Source organism: Bubalus bubalis, chromosome 9 (assembly GCF_019923935.1).
Source record: "Bubalus bubalis isolate 160015118507 breed Murrah chromosome 9, NDDB_SH_1, whole genome shotgun sequence".
Taxonomy (NCBI): Eukaryota; Metazoa; Chordata; class Mammalia; order Artiodactyla; family Bovidae; genus Bubalus; species Bubalus bubalis.
Window position 1 is genome coordinate 80,950,799 of NC_059165.1, and position 16,358 is coordinate 80,967,156.

Consider the following 16,358-nt stretch of genomic DNA (forward strand, 5'->3'; position numbering starts at 1 on the left):
AATTGTTTAGTGGGTAATTCTGCTGTTCTGCTGTTGTTTTTTAGTCATTTATTTGTCTCTGACTCTTTGCCACGCCAAGTACTATATAGCCTGCCAGGCTGCTCCTGTCCATGGGATTTCCTAGGCAAGACTACTGGAGTGAATTGCCATTCTCTTCTCCAGGGTAATCTTCCTAACTCAGGAATTGAACCTGCGTCTCCTGCTTAACAGAATTCTTTACCATTGAGTCACCTGAGAAGCCCAATTCTGTTGACTATTGAAATTTTAGGAAGTAGTCACAAGATAAGCGTCGGACACAACTGAGCGACTTCACTTTCACTTTTCACTTTCATGCGTTGGAGAAGGAAATGGCAACCCACTCCAGTGTTCTTGCCTGGAGAATCCCAGGGACGGGGGAGCCTGGTGGGCTGCCGTCTATGGGGTCGCACAGAGTCGGACGCGACTGAAGCGACTTAGCAGCAGCAGCACCAGCAGCAGTCACAAGATAGAGCATTCCCAAAAGGTGTTTTTCTAATCAATGGCAGTCTCAAGAATTGGGACCTTTGAGCAAAGAGAAGGAGACATCACTCAGTATGTCAGAAGGTTCCTGGCTCCTTGATGCTTTCCCAGGTGTTCATTCATGGGCCTGCCTTTTCACTTATCCTCCTGAGGCATCTAGTTGATGAATGTTTTCTCTTTGGTGGGAATAGTAATGTCCTATAAATTCTTGGTATGAAGGTTTCCATGTCAAACTCGTGTTTGCCTTAAAAAAAAAACAAGTCCATGCCCAAAGGTTACATACTGTATGATCACATTTGTAAATACTTCTGAAATAACAAAATTTTAGAAGTAGGGAACAGATCACTGGTTGCTAGGGATTACAGTGAGGAGGGTAGTTTTGAGGAGAGGGTAGGAGAGAGATGAGTATGTTATAAAATGTAAATTTTATTTAAAAAAAGGGAGGTCCTTGTGTTGTTTGGTATTATAACTGGTCATTATATGAACCCACACATTGTATATATACAATGTCATATAAAACTTCACACAAACACATACACAGAGGCACAGACCACAAATGAATACAAGTAATACTGGGGAAATTTGAATAAAGTAGGTGGATTTTATTAATGTCAATATCTTGGTTATGATATTATGCCATAATTTAGCAAAATGTTATCACTGGAGTAAACTGAGTGTAATGTACTGGGATTTATATTATTTCTTATAATTGTGTATGAATCTATCATTTGAATAAACACTTCAATTAAAAGAAGTGAAAGTCAGATTTATAACTTGAAGCTTGAAGTTGGTAAATATGGGACAATCAGAAGAAGTTGATTGCAGAATATATAGATTTTATTGATCTAATTTTAGATACTGAAAAACATGAACAGAATAACTTGAGATAGTTTTACATAGAGATTCTATCCGTAAGGGATTCCATAAGGTAATTAGGATATTCATCACTACCCCTAAGCTTTAGTGGAATTCATGCTCTTCCAACAATGTTCTTTGATACCTCTGAAATTTAATGTATTCAATAGTACTTGGAAATTGGTTGATATAATTTTTAATGTCAGTGACTGGCAATTTTTTCAGGTGTTTCTGAAGGGAAAATTCCTGTGTAAATTTAATTTCCTCCAAATATTTTTCATTTGCAAGGAGTAATCTCTCCTTGTATTCAAGTTTTGTGTTCTTCTCCAGAAAACATAATTTTTAATTAAAGTATAAATTATAAGGAAAGCATAGCCTATACTCCAGCTATTTTCCATTTTTGTCCTGAACCGAGTCATGATGTAGTCCTCTGAGATATTACGTTCAATACACTGCCAAGTTTATCCTTTTATAATAATTAAGGTCATTGTAAAGAATGTATAATATAAATCACTCCAAGATATACAAAATATCACCTGTTCAAAGCTATTTTCAGCACATTTTCAAGAGGCTTCCCATAAAGCAACTTTCAAATCTGAATTTTTTGGGTGATGCTTTATAAGATACCTTATCTTCCCTTGTCTCCCTTAGTATGGATTTGAAGAAAGCTCAAAGTGGATAAGATTAAAATATCAACTTGTGCTAACATTCTCATTTTTTCTCCAGAAGATGAATACATAGAAGTGCTCAGACCACAAACAGATCAACTTATGCCTGACTGTGGGAATCCCAGGTGGCACAGTGGCAAAAAAAAGTCTGCCTGCCAATGTGGGAGATGCAAGAGATTCAGGTTCAATCCCTGGGTTGGGAAGATCCCGTGGAGTAGGAGATGACCACCCACTCCAATATTCTTGCCTGCCAATATGGTTTTCACCACTATGTGGAACAATTTTCACTTGGGCTTATTCCTGAGATTCTGGCCCCATTCATCCATCATGTATAGAAACTTATTTAAGGGTTTGAGTCTAACCTGGGGTAGGTCTGTGGTGGCAATAAGGATCCTAAAACCACCTTTACAGCAAGATTAAATTAATGTGTAAGAATGTAATGGAGTTAATTCAGATGTGTGTGTGTGTTAGTTGCTCAGTCATAGGCAGACCAGAAATTACATGCCTAAGAGTCCTTCAGATTAGTAATGGTCTGAGTCAGCAAGAATTCCCGGGGCACTCCCACCTCCAAGAGCCAGTGGAAACCAATAAATTCTCCGAAGCATGTTTGCAACGAGAGGGGCAGGCATGTTGCCAATACAGTCTCTCTGTAGAGATCATCTTGTTATGACATCAACCATAAGAGAACTGTCAGCCCATGAAAGACAAAGCAAATGCAAAGAGATCTTTCAATACATAAAATGCGTAGACCTTGGTTAATATTTTGAAAATACATATGCATATTAGATATTTTGTAGTTGGTGTTAATTTTATAGATTTTGTAAATTCTATTACTATTTGGACTTTTAACAGGCCTTGTTTTACCTTTTAATCTTTCCAAAATATACCCCATAGCCTTTAAACTCTTGAGAGTTAATTAAATTACAATTAAATGGTATCCTCAGCAGCAGAGAACAATTTCATCAGTTAGGAAAGTAAAAGTAGGGCTTTATTTTCAGGGTTTTCGTTATAAAAAGGATATCATTAAAGGAAGGATGATTTTGTGATTCCTAACTGATAAAGTACCCACTCCAGTGTTCTCCAGTGTTCTTGCCTGGAGGATCCCAGGGACGGGGGAGCCTGGTGGGCTGCCATCTATGGGGTCGCACAGAGTCGGACACGACTGAAGCGACTTAGCAGCAGTAGCAGCAGCAACTGATAAAGTGTAAATGGAAAAAAAAAAACTGATCTTGACCAACATCAATATCCAGAATTATTTTCTATAACTTATATTAACACCAAGGAATACTCTTATTGTGTAATGAGGCAGACTGAAACAGTAATGTGGTAGACAGCCAATTGTTAAATAATGAAGAATTTTTGTAACATTGATAACTTGGAATTGGCCATGGTGGGAATATTTAAGTTACGAAAATTAGCAAATTCTACAAACCACCGAGAGCTCCCCTTTCCTCCCCAGAGCGCCAGTTGTTAAATACTTACCAGCATACCACTGGAGTTTATTCATACTGGTAGAGAAAGTGGCTTATTCATTTGTGATTTTGAGGAGGAACTGAGGGAAGTCCTACACATCTTAAAGTAACTTCTTAACTAGTTTGCCATGATAAGCATTGGACCATTGTTAGATAGAGAATTATATCCAGCGAGTCAGTCTGATAGTGAATTACAACCTAGAAAACTATAATAAATTGTTATCTTGTCTTGTACAATTTACAGAACTCTCAACATGGTTGGTGTCATTTGATCTTTACAACCATCCTGGAGAGCGGGTTTCATTACTATTCTCATTTTATAAGTGTGGTAACTGAGGCTCAAATGGATTTAGTATCTTTTTTGAAGGTTACACACCAGTGATGGAACTGATAAACTTACACTATACCTTGTATATCTAACTGTAGAATACCTTCCACCGTGCTGTCTTTCGGGCTTCCCTGGTGGCTCAGTTTAGCCCCAGGGGTTTGCTTTCATCTTGAGTGCTGCTTTAGACCTCTATCTGTCAGTAGCCGTCAGGGAATTAGAAACCACTCTAGGTATTTCAGGGCTTCCCTGGTAGTTCAGATAGTAAAGAATCTGTCTGCAGTATGGGAGACCCAGATTCAATCCTTGGGTTGAGAAGATCCCTTGGAGAAGGGAATGGCAACCCACCCCAATATTCTTGTCAGGAGAATTCCATGAACAGAGGAACCTGGCGGGCTACAGTTCGTGGGGTCCCAAAGAGTTGGACATGACAGGGCAACTAACGCTTTCACCTTCTAGGTATTTCTAGCCTTTATGAAGGCTTTTTTTTTTTTTTTTAATGAAAATTTATAAGGTCTGGAAGATAAAATAAGGAAGGTGATATCTAGAAATCAGTAACTGTAGGAAGTTGCTCTCACTCTCAATCTTGAAGATATTTGGAAAGCTAGCTTTGTTCAACAGTCACTGGAGCAACTCATGTTTTTCTAGTTAATTAGTGGTTTGTACACTTTAGGGTGGGTCAGGTTGGAGAATAGGAAAGGTACTAAAGAGGTCAGGGAGAAGTTATCCTACCAACTTTGTTCTATTGCAGGCAAAAAGATCTACAGTGAGGTTGATTAGAACCAAAGAATGATTTTAGAATTAGCTCAAGGTCTAGAAGTGAGATTAAAGTGGAATTAGTTTCAACACATTTAGATCTGATTTATTTTCCAAAGACAAAGGTGCCCTTGCTTCCTGTCCGAGAATGCATGATATTCTTCAGGATCAGTTTCAAAGTGATCTGGGAGTCTACAGTTTGTATAAAGAAATGTAATTAAAGGTGAAAAAGAGCCATTTACTACACCAGGGATCAACAAAACTTGGTCTAGAAGTCTTTTACAGTTCAACGTGGTTGAATTTATTTGCTCACATGAGGCAATGCAGAGCCAATGCCAGTGAAGAATGGATGGATAAGATACAAAGCAAAAATGCTTCACAACAAAACAACTACTTATTTTTCTGTTGTATATCATATACATAAACATATTTACATATTATATGCATATATATTACATATTATATGCATACATATTATATACACTATGTGACATTTATTGATTATATATTATTGAAAGGCATATGATATTATACACATACACACACATTTAGAATGTAGATAGCTATAAACTCACATTGGCACCCTTTATGATTGCCGACCCCACCCTTGATCTTGTCCAGGCTCAGCCAATGGCCTGGTGGCAGTCTCATGCCACAATAGAGAATCCATAAAACATATAATCTACTTGCAGACAGTAGAGAGACATATGGGAAACTCACATTAGTGAGACCACAATGCAGAGATTGTAAAGGGAGAAATTATGTTTGAGGTAAAAGAGGGTAAGAATTAGCCCTTTGGTGGGACTGGGATGTCAACATCATCAGGCTAGGTCATTTGAAATGCATTTTGTTTTTCAGGAGCTGAAAATTTGTTAACTTACAATAGATTCATTTTACTCACATTTCTTAGGCTTGAGACCTGACAAAGATTTAAGTTGATTCTCGCATTTTTTTACCTTAAACTTCCCGGGCTGTTAGAATCCTTGTTGCTTCATTTACTTTACACGTGGAAACTCTGTATTAGGTAGAGGACAATTTTAGATCTTAATATACTTCTAAGTTTCTGGCTCCCTAACATCTGTTCCCTCATGTTTCTCAACCCAGGGGTTTGATGTCTGTTTAAAGGATAACTGACGTGGCATTCACTAAAAGGAAACGTGATGAAAAAGGTGGCAGTGTTCTCCAGCTCTCCCCACAACGAAATCATATCCCTTTGTTGGAAGGCAGTCTCTCTGAGTGGTATCAAATCACCATAAAAAAAGCTCTGGCTTTTCCCTCAGCATCGACTGGAAAGACAGGGGGGCTTTATTTTCTGATCATTTGACATTTGATAACCTTCATTTAGGGGCTTCCCAAGTAGCACTAACTGGCCCACTAAAGCGGGAGGTGCTGGAGACGTGGGTTTGATCCCTGAGTCAGGAAGATCCCCTGGAGGAGGGCATGGCAGCCCACTTCAGTGTTCTTGGAGAAGAGACTGGCAGGCTACGGTCCACAGGGTAGCAAAGAGTGAAAACATGACGGAAGCAACTTAGCATGCAAGCACAAACCTTCATTTAATATTGATTCATGTATTATTTTGGCTGCATTGGGCCTTAGTAGCAGCATGCAGGATCTTTTGTTTTGGCTCATGGGCTTAGTTGCCCCTTGGCATGTTAGATCTTAGTTCCCTGACTAGGGATCCAACCCGCATCCCCTGCATTGAAAGGTGGACTTTTAACCTCTGGAGCACCGGGGAAGTCCTGACAGCCTTCATTTAGCTTACTGAAAGCTACTGTCTTTGAGAAAGAAAAGTTGTGTGCCATAACACAAACACACCTTGATTATTAAACTATATTCTGACTCTCAACAGCTCTCAGCGCCTTCGTTACTACTCCTCTGCTCCTAGTCATCATGTTGTGTGTGCACTGTTACAATAGCTTCCTTAATGGTTTCCCTTTTAACCTAATTCCTTCAGAGCAGGCAGAGAGACTTTCTTCAGATGTAAATTGGATTATGCCAAGTGAAAAGTGAAAGTGTTAGTTGCTCAGTCGTGTCCAACTCTTTGCCACCCAATGGATACTGGAGAGGGTAGCCATTCTCTTCTCCAGGGGATCTTCCTAACCCAGGGATCGAGCTCAGGTCTCCTGCATTGGAGACAGATTCATTATCATCTGAGCCACCCAGGAAGCCTGAATTATGCCAAGCTCCTTGATAAATCCCCCAGTGGCTTTCCTTTACATTTCTCATTTGTAAAAATGGATTTAACAAAAATGCCTACTCACCGAGGTTCTGAAAATTAAATAAGTATGTGGTATATAGTAGGTACTCAATAAATGTTCAGTAGTATCATTGCTAATATTATTACGTTTGTTCAATATGTAATGAGTTGATAGTGATTTGCTACTTAAAACATTTTTTGAATTACTTGTGATGTTTCAGTTGATAATTTTTTGGAAGAATTATTAACCATTGCTAAATAAATTAGTCCCAGCTACTACACATTTTGGAATGCTGTATACACAGAATGCATATGTGGAAAGCAGCTTCATATGCAAATGACTGCCTGATCCTGCTTATTTGTTTGGGTTTGTATTTGAAGATGGTGCTTTCCAGGTGGCTCTAATAGTAAAGAACCTGCCTGCCAATGCAAGAGAGGTAAGAGACTTGGGTTTAATCCCTGGGTCGGGAAGATGCCCTGGAGAAGGAAATGGTAACCCATTCCAGTGTTCTTGCCTGGAGAATCCCATGGACCAGAGGAGCCTGGCGGGCTATAGACCACAGGGTCGTAAAGAGTTGGACATGACTGAAGAGACTCATCATGCACACATATACTATTTTTTCTCTTGTAAAACACTTTAAGAGCACATTACGCATCATTTACAGTCATCTGAGTCTTCTTGTACCTCAGTTTCATCTGCTCCAGAAGATGAATACATTTCTCTTCCAGGTGCCCCTCAGGAAACCCTAGTGTGAAATTCAGGAGAGCCACATTCAGGTCAGAATGACCCAGTCTTGCCAGGAAAATCCTATGGACGGAGGATCCTGGCAGGCTACAGTCCAAAGGGTTGCAGAATCGGACACAACTGAAGCAATTTAGCGTGTGCGTGCACGCACACGCGCACACACACACACACACCAAATATACTCTCCAAATTTTGGAAAAAACTAACAATTTTCATGGAATGTGCAAAATAAATAAACAGGCAGTATCATAATTCTTTTTCACATATTTTCAATATTCTGTTTCATTATCCAAGGAACCAAGGCAGTTTACAAAAATACTCACAGTATAACAAGATAAAAATAAAAGGGAGATAACATATGATAACATACACAATATAAGATTATTCCAGAGCTGGTTCACCAACATGCTTGTCAAAAGGTACATGGACTGCATAGAAATAGGTTAAAAAGTTGGTTCTAGACTTCCTAGAAATCAGTGCTGGAAGCAAATATAAGAGTTAAATGATTTATGACATCTGTAAGATGAAAACAAACGTCTGTCTAATCAAGGCTATGGTTTTTCCAGTTGTCATGTATGGATGTGAGAGTTGGACTGTGAAGAAGGCTGAGCACCTAAGAATTAATGCTTTTGAACTGCGGTGTTGGAGAGGACTCTTGAGAGTCCCTTGGACTGCAGGGAGATCCAACCAGTCCATTCTGAAGGAGATCAGCCCTGGGATTTCTTTGGAAGGAATGATGCTAAAGCTGAAACTCCAGTACTTTGGCCACCTCATGCGAAGAGTTGACTCATTGGAAAAGACTCTGATGCTGGGAGGGATTGGGGGCAAGAGGAGAAGGGGACCACAGAGAATGAGATGGCTGGATGGCATCACTGACTCGATGGACGTGTGTCTCAGTGAACTCCAGGAGTTGGTGATGGACAGGGAGGCCTGGGGTGCTGCGATTCATGGGGTGGCAAAGAGTTGGACAGGACTGAGCGACTGATCTGATCTGATCTGATCTGAAGATGAAAACAAACCAGCTCTCTAAAAGAAGTATGGCTTTTCCTGGTATTGTAACATAAAAGGAATTTGTTTCTTCGGCCCTCTTATAAATGAAATCATGCTGCTGCTAAGTCGCTTCAGTCGCATCCGACTCTGTGCAACCCCACAGATGGCAGCCCACCAGGCTCCCCCATCCCTGGGATTCTCCAGGCAAGAACACTAGAGTGTGTTGCCATTTCCTTCTCCAATGCATGAAAGTGAAAAGTGAAAGTGAAGTCGCTCAGTCGTGTCTGATTCCTAGCGACCCCATGGACTGCAGCCCACCAGGCTCCTCCACCCATGGGATTTTCTAGGCAAGAGTACTGGAGTGGGTTGCCATTGCCTTCTCCGAAATGAAATCATATGGTATAGTTAATATCATCCTTAAAATATTCTGATAGTAACTACTCTAATGAGTTTCATAAGGCTGTTTCTTATAATATCCCTCAATATCAAAACAGAAAGAAGAGTTTGGTAATTAAAACAAGTCTATGAAGGTGTTTTTGAGGGGGCAGTGGAAGAGACACAAAATAGTATGGGCCAGATACATCTGACTAAATCCAGTGATAAATTTGAGGGTATCTGTAGAAATTGAACTGTATATTTTTTAGAAAAGCCTCCAAAAAGTATTTTTTAAGATGAATTTTTGGTGTCATGCAAACAAGCAGCTTAAAGTTGTAGTATTAAACGTATGTCTCTCTTGTTAATTAATGGCAGACATATTAATTAGATGGACATCCTCTTATCAAAGCTAAGGCTAATCAGTACATGTTAGAACAAACACTAATTTCAAACAATGTAACTTCCTAGTGAATTCCCAAGGATCAGTTCAGTTCAGTTCAGTCGCTCAGTCGTCTCCGACTCTTTGCGATCCCATGAATCGCAGCATGCCAGGCCTCCCTGTCCATCACCAACACCCGGAGTTCACCCAAACTCATGTCCATTGAGTCGGTGATGCCATCCAGCCATCTCATCCTCTGTCGTCCCCTTCTCCTCCTGCCCTCAATCCCTCCCAGCATCAGAGTCTTTTCCAATGAGTCAACTCTTCACATGAGGTGGCCAAAGTACTGGAGTTTCAGCTTCTGCATCAGTCCTTCCAATGAACACCCAGGACTGATCTCCTTTAGAATGGACTGGCTGAATCTCCTTGGAGTCCAAGGGACTCTCAAGAGTCTTCTCCAACACCACAGTTCAAAAGCATCAATTCGTCAGCGCTCAGCCTTCTTCACAGTCCAACTCTCACATCCATACATGACCACTGGAAAAACCATAGCCTTGACTAGACAGACCTTTGTTAGCAGAGTAATGTCTCTGCTTTTCAATATACTATTGAGGTTGGTCATAACTTTCCTTCCAAGGAGTAAGCGTCTTTTAATTTCATGGCTGCAGTCACCATCTGCAGTGATTTTGGAGCCCAAAAAGATGAAGTCTGACACTTTTCCCACTGTTTCCCCATCTATTACCCATGAGTGATGGGACCAGATGCCATGATCTTCGTTTTCTGAATGTTGAGCTTTAAGCCAACTTTTTCACTCCCCTCTTTCACTTTCATCAAGAGGCTTTTTAGTTCCTCTTCACTTTCTGCCATAAGGATGGTGTCATTAGCATATCTGAGGTTATTGATATTTCTCCTGGCAATCTTAATTCCAGCTTGTGCTTCTTCCAGCCCAGCGTTTCTTATGATGTACTCTGCATATAAGCTGAATAAGCAGGGTGACAATATACACCCTTGATGTACTCCTTTTCCTATGTGGAATCAGTCTGTTGTTCCATGTCCAGTTCTAACTGTTGCTTCCTAACCTGCATATAGGTTTCTCAAGAGGCAGGTCAGGTGGTCTGGTATTCCCATCTTTTTCAGAATTTTCCACAGTTTATTGTGATCCACACAGTCAAAGGCTTTGGCATAGTCAATAAAGCAGAAATAGATGTTTTTCTGGAACTCTCTTGCTTTTTAGATGATCCAGCAGATGTTGGCAATTTAATCTCTGATTCCTCTGCCTTTTTTACAACCAGCTTCAACATCTGGAAGCTCACGGTTCATGTGTTGCTGAAGCCTGGCTTGGAGAATTTTGAGCATTACTTCACTAGTGTGTGAGATGAGTGCAATTGTGTGGTAGTTTGAGCATTCTTTGGCATTGCCTTTCTTTGGGATTGGAATGAAAACTCACCTTTTCCAGTGCTGTGGCTACTGCTGAGTTTTCCAAATTTGCTGGCACATTGAGTGCAGCACTTTCACAGCATCATCTTCCAGGATTTGAATAGCTCAACTGGAATTCCATCACCTCCACTAGCTTTGTTCATAGTGATGCTTTCTAAGGCCCACTTGACTTCACATTCCAGGATGTCTGGCTCTAGGTGAGTGATCATACCATCATACCATATCTTGGTCGTGAAGATCTTTTTTGTACAGTTCTTCTGTGTATTCTTGCCACCTCTTCTTAATATTCTGCTTCTGTTAGGCCCATACCATTTCTGTCCTTTATCGAGCCCATCTTTGCATGAAATATTCCCTTGGTACTATCTCTAATTTTCCTGAAGAGATCTCTAATCTTTCCCATTCTGTTGTTTTCCTCTTTTTCTTATCCTCTATTTCTTGATTTACTCTATTTATTTCCTCTATTGATCGCTGAGGAAGGCTTTCTTATCTCTCCTTGCTATTCTTTGAAACTCTGCATTCAGATGCTTATATCTTTCCTTTTCTCCTTTGCTTTTCACTTCTCTTCTTTTCACAGCTATTTGTAAGGCCTCCCCAGACAGCCATTTTGCTTTTTTGTGTTTCTTTGCCATGGGGATGGTCTTTATCCCTGTCTCCTGTACAATGTCATGAACCTCCGTCCATAGTTCATCAGGCAGTCTGTATATCAGATCTAGGCCCTTAAATCTATTTCTCACTTCCACTGTATAATCATAAGGAATTTGATTTAGGTCATACCTGAATGGTCTAGTGGTTTTCACTACTTTCTTCAATTTAAGTCTGAATTTGGCAATAAGGAGTTCATGATCTGAGTCACAGTCAGCTCTCGGTCTTGTTTTTGCTGACTGTATAGAGCTTCTCCATCTTTGGCTGCATAGAATATAATCAATCTGATTTCGGTGTTGACCATCTGGTGATATCAATGTGTAGAGTCTTCTCTTGTGTTGTTGGAAGAGGGTGCGTTCTCTTGACAAAACTCTATTAGCCTTTGCCGTGCTTCATTCCGTATTCCAAGGCCAAATTTGCCTGTTACTCCAGGTGTTTCTTGACTTCCTACTTTTGCATTCCAGTCCCCTATAATGAAAAGGGCATCTTTTTTGGGTGTTAGTTCTAGAAGGTCTTGTAGGTCTTCATAGAACCATTCAACTTCAGCTTATTCAGTGTTACTGGTTGAGGCATAGACTTGGATTATTGTGATATTGAATGGTTTGCCTTGGAAACGAACAGAGATCATTCTGTCGTTTCTGAGACTGCATCCAAGTACTGCATTTCGGACTCTTTTGTTGACCATGATGGCTATTCCATTTCTTTTAAGGGATTTCTGCCCACAGTAGTAGATATAATGGTCATCTGAGTTAAATTCGCCCATTCCAGTCCAGTTGAAAAGAATGCCTGGGATATATCATTGTTAACAGTTAACAGTTGCAAAATGTTTACTAAAAGTAATTATTAATAACTATTTGTGTACTTACATGGCTGAAAAGACCAGCATATATAAGAAAGCCAATTGTACACAAGTAAATATTAGTTTTTTTGGTTTAAAAATCCTCTCATTCATTGGGACTTGACATTTGGAATAAGAATGGATTAAGAAGTATTTAACTACAGACCATAGTCATTCTCTGACTGGTGCTGTGTCTGTGAGTGTTAAAATCCACAAAGCTGTGCTTAGAAATAGGTCTTGATTTTCTCTCAGCCCTTTTCTATTCATCCTTCATATGTATGGAGTTGGTTTAGTTCAGCTTGATATAAGTCACTAATTTAGGATCCCGCTTTCCCTACTTGCTTTCTCCCTTCCTTTTTTCTTTCCTCCTTTCCTCCTTCTTTCTTTCTTTGCCTAGACATGTTCAATCTGGAGCAGCAGCAGTTGGACAATTTGTGCCGGGATCTCCTTGTTTACTTCTTGTTACATCATGAAAAGCGGCATAAATTCATGGACTTTAGAGTCAGACATATGTATTGAAATTTTAGCTCCACCATTCACTAGTTGAGTGATCAAAACATTGCCTAGACTGTCTTCTCTTCGAGTCTGACTTTTCTCATCTATGAAAAGGAGAAAGTGATACTTACCTACAATAAAAGAGATGGTTACTAGAAAGTGCCTGACTCTCTTTGTTCAGGCACTCAGTAGTTGTTAGTTGCACTCTCTCCCATTCATTATTATGCTTCCCTTGTAGCTCAGTTGGTAACGAATCTGCCTACCATACAGGAGACCTGGGTTCAATTCCTTGGTCAGGAAGATCCCCTGGAGAAGGAAATGGCAACCCACTCCAGTATTCTTGCCTGGAGAATCCTATGGACAGAGGAGGCTGGCAGGCTCTAGTCCATGGGGTCGCAAGAGTCGGACATGACTTAGCAACTAAACCACCAAAGCTTATAGGCAATATTGATAAAATTATACTAAAAGTGACATTTATAAGTGGATCCTTATCTCAGCAACTGGGGTTAGGCTTTACTTCTGTAAAAAGAACTCAGATCCTTCTATTTGACTTAGTACCTCTGGCAGGCAGAATAATCGTCCTCCCAAATATGTCCACATCCTAATCCCCAGAACCAATAAATGTATTATCTCACACAGCAAAAGGGGCTTCACATTAAGTGAAGGATTATGAGACAGGGATTATCCTGGATTATCCCAGAGAACTCAGTGCAATCACTGGAGTTCTTATAAGTGAGAGAGGAAGGCAGGAGAGAATCTGAGGAGTTGTGAAGATGGAAGGAGAATTTAGTGTTACGTGATGCTGGCTTTAAAGGTGGAAAGCAGCCAAGAGACAGGGAATACAGGAAGCCTCTGGAATCTGGAAAACACAAGGAAAGGAATTTGCCCCTAAACACTCCACAGTCTTGCCAATGACGAGATTTCAGCTCAAAGATAACAATTTTGGATTTCTAACACCCAGACCTGTAAGATAGTAAATGTGTTGTTTTAAACCACTAAGTTTGTGGTAGTTTGTTACACAGCAGTAGGAAACTAATATTGGCTATTCTCTGCTTGTCTTGCTTCCAAAGGCTCTGTTACTTGTAAAGTGTGCAGGCTAAAGGAACTCACTGCAACTCAATTGGGCTCATTTGAAGACTTTTCAGTGGATGGAGTTAAGAAATATTTATACAAAATTCCTCGCACTTCATGATGATATCTCTCATCCAAATTCAGGATTATTGGCTGTTTAGGTGGTCTCTTTTTTCATCTGTATCAATATCAGAGATGGTAGAATAAGATTCATAATTACTCATTTTGCTTTATCCCACATTACACATATAACAGTCTCAGAAAAACAGCAAGACTATTACCAACAACATGGTTACTGGAAAGTTAAAAAAGAAGAAAAGAAACCTTTTTGCATTTTTTTGTTCTTAGGATAAAATCTATGAAGGATGTATAGTTAGATTACTTTATTTTAAAATCACTTGGGATTACAAGCTTTAAAAAAAATCAGTTTATATGTACAGGATGAAAATCATCATTCTTTTCCTCTGTTTACCAATCATGACCCCAAAATCTACCAGATAATTATTTTCATTTCTTTGGATAATGTTTTAGTCTACTGAGTTTATTAATAATTAGCCTTTATTATAACAATTGTATGTAATTGGGTTTTTCTGATATTTGGAAATGAATTCTAAAGCCAGATTCTATTTTCTGTTTTGAAATTTTGGTCATGACTTTGTTTTCTTTTCAACACCACTGATAGATTTCTAGTGAGATGTCAAGGTCTGGTTTAAAGGCATGATGGAGGAAGCTGAGGACTGTAGCTTTGGTTTGGAGTACAAACACTCCACAACTAGATTCTCTTTAGTATTCCAAAACTAGGATTAAGTTGATTAGATAGCTTCCAAAAACAAGGGATGAGGTTTCGTAGGTGGTTCAGTGGTAAAATAATCTGCCTATGAATGCCGGAAATGTAGGAGATGCTGGTTCAATCCCTAGGTTGGGAAGATCCCCTGGAGAAGGAAATGACAACCCACTCCAGTATTCTTGCTTAGAAAATTCCATGGACAGAGGAACCTAGCAGGCTACCATGGGGTCACAAAGAGTCAGACATGACCAAGAGACTGAGCATATGCACACACACATGAAAACAAGGGATATCTCATCACTAAGGACTCTAATAGCTATAGTAATTTTATACTACAGAATCTATTCCATTGTGAAGAGACCACATTAATGTCTCTTTGCTCATATGAGTCCAGAACAGAAGAGTAGAGGTAAAATATGGAAAGGCAATAAGATACAAGATGACTCTGGCTTTCACTGTCCTAAGTATAAACTGACAAGCACACACTAATATATATCAGACTAATATGGCTAGAAAGCAGCAAGTATTGACATTTGGTTGAAGTTTTTTCTTAGTTAATATCAAGTCACCCAAGCTGACAGAACACAAAGCATTAAGTCACAGTCCAAAGGGTTAGGTCTGCAATTGGCAGAGTTTCAGCCAGAAGCTTAGGTAGAGCTGCCTGGTGACTGGAGCAGCTGCTCTGAAATACAAAGCTCTGGCAGGGTGTGGCCAGTTTTGCCAATTAGAATACAAACCTGAAGCCAGGGAGCCTCACAACAACAGTGAGATAGTCAAGAGATTATATTAGAGCTAGGCCAAAGAAGTGAAATCAGGACTGAACTACAGTTCAGAATTCAAGTATTCTCATGGACACAGAGCCAAGCCACACAAGAAAGAATATAAATAGGAGAGACAGTGGTGAGCTGAACCAAAAGACAGGAATGAATGCCTAGTAGTCAGGATTCTTCAGTTGCAAACAAAGGAAACATTCTGGTAAAGCATGCGAAACAGAATTGAATGAAAAGCATTGCCAGCCAAGTGGGGAGGGGGTTTGGTTGTCGTGGGTGGTAAGGATGGTCTGACAGAATTAACAGGAAGTGGATAGCAGGAGGGCCAGGTTTGGGTAGGATCTAAAATGCTCCAAAGGCTGGGAAGTAGGATCATAACCACTGTTTGAGAGCATAGATCACAGCCCTAACCCTAACCCTAACCTTAACTGTATGGCCAGCGTGCTGCATTTAGATGGAGTTTGATTGCAATTGTTTTTAGAGTCCTTGTCTCTCTGCCGAAGATTTAAACAGGGCATCCATTGGCATTGTTTGGGCAATGGGTTCTCCTATTACTCTTCCCCTACCTGATAACACACCTACAGGGAGCCAGAGCCCCAGGTCAAAGAATACCGTGAGATGGAGAAAAGTTATCAAAAGGAAATCTGGGTGCCATTGTTGTTGTTCAGTCACTAAGTTGTGTCTAATTCTTTGCCCCGCCCCCCAACATGAACTGCATCATGCCAGGCTTCCCTGTCCTTCACTATGAACAACAATGGCACCCACAACAGGAAAGGGTAAGCAGATGCTGGACAGCTAATATACCATGAATGTCCAAGTATATATGGTAAAATCAAGAAAAATAGGGCCTGGAGCAGATTTAAATAATGATTTGCTCTGGACCACAAATTCAGTTACATGATTCTTGGGCCTTAAAGCTATAAAACAACTTGAGGTCTGATATTTTCAACAACTGATTATCATTAATGTTGACCTAGAAAATGCAGTTTCCTAAGGGTCACATGGTGACTAGCAATGACCATGAATTTAGTGCTTTCTTCATGCTAGATACTGTGGTA